Below are 4,330 nucleotides of genomic sequence, written 5' to 3' on the forward strand. Positions count from 1 at the left end.
GCTTGGTTGTGTGAAGGCTTAATAATGTGTATAGACTTTCTGGTTACTATGGTGGATTTCTTTGTTATTGTGATGGATTCAGCTTCCTGGTGTTTGAATAAATGTTTTGGTTCTATTTTCCATGTGGAGAGTCTGTTGTATTTTATGATTCAGAAGTGTGCCGACATTTTCATGGCTGACATAGGTGCTGTGGATATTGCAATGGCACTATACTCTCCCATATTTGCCTCCAAAAATACCCATAAAATAGCACCTCCAAAAAAATCCTGGAACAGCAGAACCAGCAAAAAGATGAGATGAAGCAATCTTTGAGACCAAGACATTGGAATTTCTGCAGGAAAGGTCTGTCTAACTTTGGTAAAAAAGGAGCACAGTTTAGGAGAGGAAGCATCCCATAATGCCCCACCCCAGTAAATTAGCAGTACATCCTGAGCCCCAGTGCAGTAGAGCAAGCAAATGTCAACACAAGGACCTCCCAAATACCTCAGCACAGCCAGGGGAGCAGGCAGATTGCAGCTCCAAGAACCATCATGTGCTTCAGTGTAGCCCAGGAAAATGGGTAGCCTCCAGTGGCCAGACTGCCATGTCCATCAGTGTATCCCCAGGAAATAGAGAAACACCTCCCTGATTTCTGTGCATGCCAGAATCCATCACTAGAGGACCAGCTCAGCATCACATAAGCTGCCAGACCTCTACAACCTCTAGCAGTGCCAGCTATGCTCCACCACAACTCTCAGCACAGCACAAGAGGGATTTGGATCACCCATGGGCCTCAGGGCAATATCAGTGAAGCACGAAGTAACTAGCCAGAGTCTGAAGTATCAGGCACAAGACGCCTGAGACAATGCCCCTTCCATTCTGGGAGCACAGCTGAAATTTAAAAGAAAGGGAAGAAACTAAAAAAATGAGCAAACAGCAACAATAAAAACAAAAATGTGTGACCATACAAAGCTATTATTCTGACAGGGAAGATCAAGACACAAATTCAGAGGAGGAGAATAATGTCAAAACACCAACTGGCAAAACTCTACAGAAAAATAGGAAGTGGTTCCAACCCCAGAAAAGAATCATGGAAGAGCTAAACATGGAGCTTAAAAATAATATGAGATGTAGAAGAAAAATTAGGAAAAGAAATGAGTGATGCAAGAGAATTATGAAAAAAAACTCAATAGTTTGAAAAAAGAAAGAAACTACTTAAAAACAGAGTGGCCAAATGGAATAGGAGATACAAAAATCTATGGAAGGAAACAATTCCTTAAAAAGTACAATGACCAACTAGAAAAGAAAGTATAAAACCTTACTGAGGAAATAAATCTCTTAAAAGTTAGAATTAAGCAAGTGGAAGCTAAATAAGTCACCAAAAATTAATCAAACTAATTCACAACAATTAAAAAATAGGAGAAAATGTAAAATACCTCATGGGCAAAACAACTGACCTGGAAAATAGATCTAGGAGAGACAATAGCAGAATCATTGGACTACCAAAGAGCCATAATCAAAATGAGGATCTGGATAGAATCTTTCAAGAAATTTTCAAGGAAACTGTTCTGATGTTCTGGAACTAGAGGACAAAACAGGCACTGAAAAAATCCACTGAACACTTCAGGAAAGAGATCCCGAAAAATAGACCCTAAGGAACAATATGCCAAGCTTCAGAATTATCAGATCAGAGAAAAAATACTACAAGTGGCCAGAAAGAAATTATTCAAATATCAGGGAGCTTCAGGATTACACAAGACTTTGGCAGCTGCAACATAGAAGATCAGAGGTCAAAGAAGCTAGAACAATAGCCAAGAATCACTTACCCAGCAAATTTAAGTATAATGCATCATCAGGTGGGGTGGGTGGTGTTGGTAATTCATTGAAATAGAAAGACTTCAAGCTTTTATAAGGAGAAGATCAGAATTAAAACAGAAATTTGATCTCTGATATCAAAACCTATGAGAAACATAAACAGACAAAAAGAGAAAAGAAAGCATAAGGGATTCAATACAGCTAAACTGTTAACATCCCTACATTGCAAGATGACACTTGTGATTCTTAAAAATTGTATCACTATGAGATTTTCCCTAGGTTTCAGTGATCAAAATTTATATTCCTTTAGATATAGAACTCAGAGATCAATGAATATGTACATGCCTAGGATATGAAGGTGTGAGCATAGTTTGAAAACATATTGATAAATGATACAAGGAAAAAAAGAGCAGCAGCCAGTAAATGACTAAGTGGCCATTCAGAAGATAATAGAGGATATTATCTGTCATTTGAAATGTCTACCATTATCTATCATTTGAAATAGGAAGACTCTTCAGAAAATGGTGTCATGATATTGAGTTTAAAAGATGTAAGAGCTTGGATCTGAAGAATACTCAAATGGTATTAGGTAGAAGTTGGATAAATTGTGATGATGAACTGTAATCTTCATGACCCCAAGGAGTGGGGCTTCTGGTGTTATGCTGAGATCCTTTGAAAATGGGAAACTAGAACTGTTAAGGAATCTATGCAAACTTATTGCTTGGGGATGTGGGGGATTCTCTGAATAACTGCAGAATAACTTGTGGATGAAGTTTACAAAACTGACCACACTGAAAGTGTGAGTCCAGTTGGTTTTAGAAAACCTTTGAAAACACAGAGTGGCACTATTTGTAAACACTATAAACATAACCCCATTAAGATGTGCAGAATGTGTGCCTGCTATGTGTGCAGAGGAAAGCAAGACCCTGACAAGCAGCTGATATGTGATAATCATGACATGACCTTCCACATTTATTGCCTCAGTCCTACACTGAGCTGGATTCTAGATGATTGGTATTGTTCTGAATGTTGGAATGCCAGTGAAATTGTCTTGGCAGGGAAGAGGTTAATATAGAGCAAAAAGAAGGCACATATGATATCTCCTACATTGTCATTTGAAAGACTGGTCCAAGAGTATCCATGTGAGGATCACACAAGGGAGTACACTATTGTTCATTCTAAACACTATGAACCAGTGACTGGCATGTCCGTTGGCACTATGTGGAAATTCAGAGTGCTGATGGGTGAATATGGTGTCCATAGGCTCCATGTGGCAAGCATAAACAGCAGAAAAAGAGCTGGCTCCTATTGTTTGGTCCTGGCAAGGGGTTATGACCATGATATAGACCATGGCAAGTCTTTCACTTATATGAGCAGAGACCTTTCTGCAACAAATGGACTTCAAAATAGTCCTGTCATAAACTCACCAACATGAACAGAGTTCTGAATTTGAACTGAAGTGCTCCTATTAATTATGGAGGTGAAACTTCAGCTCCTCACCAAGGACTAGCAAGCTGAGAAGTCAGTCAGAGTGGTAAGAAATATTAAAGGAGGGAAACACAGTAATATACCCCAGCTGAAGGGAACAGATATGATGGAATATACAAATAGTGAAGTAGCAACCAGAAAAAGGGAAATCTGGTTTTCTTGTATGGTGTGGTCTTCTCAGGATGATGATGAACCTGTCCCATTGACAAGAGAAGAGAAAGACAGGATGAAGACTGGCCTTAACAATGTAATATCCTGAAGGATATTTGAAAGCAGTTACTAACAAAGAGAAGGAAAAAGAAAATAACAAGAGCAATGATGAGAAATTGACATCTCCAAGGAAATGAAAGGGGAAGAGGAAAAGGAAGACAACAGGGGTATAGAGGCTTTTCTGGCCTCTCTGAATATAGTGAAATTTAAGTGGAACCATACAACCTTAACTCCCAGCTGACGCCTCTCATCAAGAATGATGCATCCAATGAAAAAACTGTGGAATGAAGTATTAGGTGCCCTGAAAGATCTACTGAAATTTCTGAATAAAGTGGAATAAACATTCCTGTGTATTTGCTGTCAAGAGGTAGTATTTCAGTCAATTACCACTGTGTTTGCAAGGATTGTTTGGACCTATCCTTCCCAAGCTGAGGTTTACAGCTGACCAGTTTGTTGGTATTATCTGGGTAAATCTTACAATATGTAAGTGAATCAGCCACTGCAAACTATCATCAATCAACTCTTCCCAGGGTATAGCAACTGGCAGTGATTCTGTCTGTCCAGCACTGCTTTCTTATTTTGGTGGTAAAACTTGACAGTGGGTTTCCTTTAGGGTTGATTTAAAGTTTCATCTTTTCCCTGTGAATATTTTTCTTCCCTAAATTCTTAAAGTCTAAACTTTGAAGATTTATTTTATATGTGTTGTGACATTTAAAAAATACTGCTTTCAGTTTTTTCTAAAACCTAAAGTTTATTGGTTTATATTTTCCTACTTTTGGTAAAGGCTGCTAATGAACCTGACATTGAGTTCTCAAAAGTTCCCTCTCTTACATAGAAT

The 4,330-nt window shown here is 38.5% G+C and overlaps 1 pseudogene; it reads left to right on the forward strand.

Annotated features, from left to right (window-relative positions):
- The first annotated feature begins 2,269 nt into the window (after window positions 1-2,269).
- LOC140531935 (E3 ubiquitin-protein ligase UHRF1 pseudogene) lies at window positions 2,270-4,042 on the forward strand (annotated as a pseudogene).
- Window positions 4,043-4,330: the final 288 nt, after the last annotated feature.

Source organism: Notamacropus eugenii, chromosome 3 (genome assembly GCF_028372415.1).
Source record: "Notamacropus eugenii isolate mMacEug1 chromosome 3, mMacEug1.pri_v2, whole genome shotgun sequence".
Taxonomy (NCBI): Eukaryota; Metazoa; Chordata; class Mammalia; order Diprotodontia; family Macropodidae; genus Notamacropus; species Notamacropus eugenii.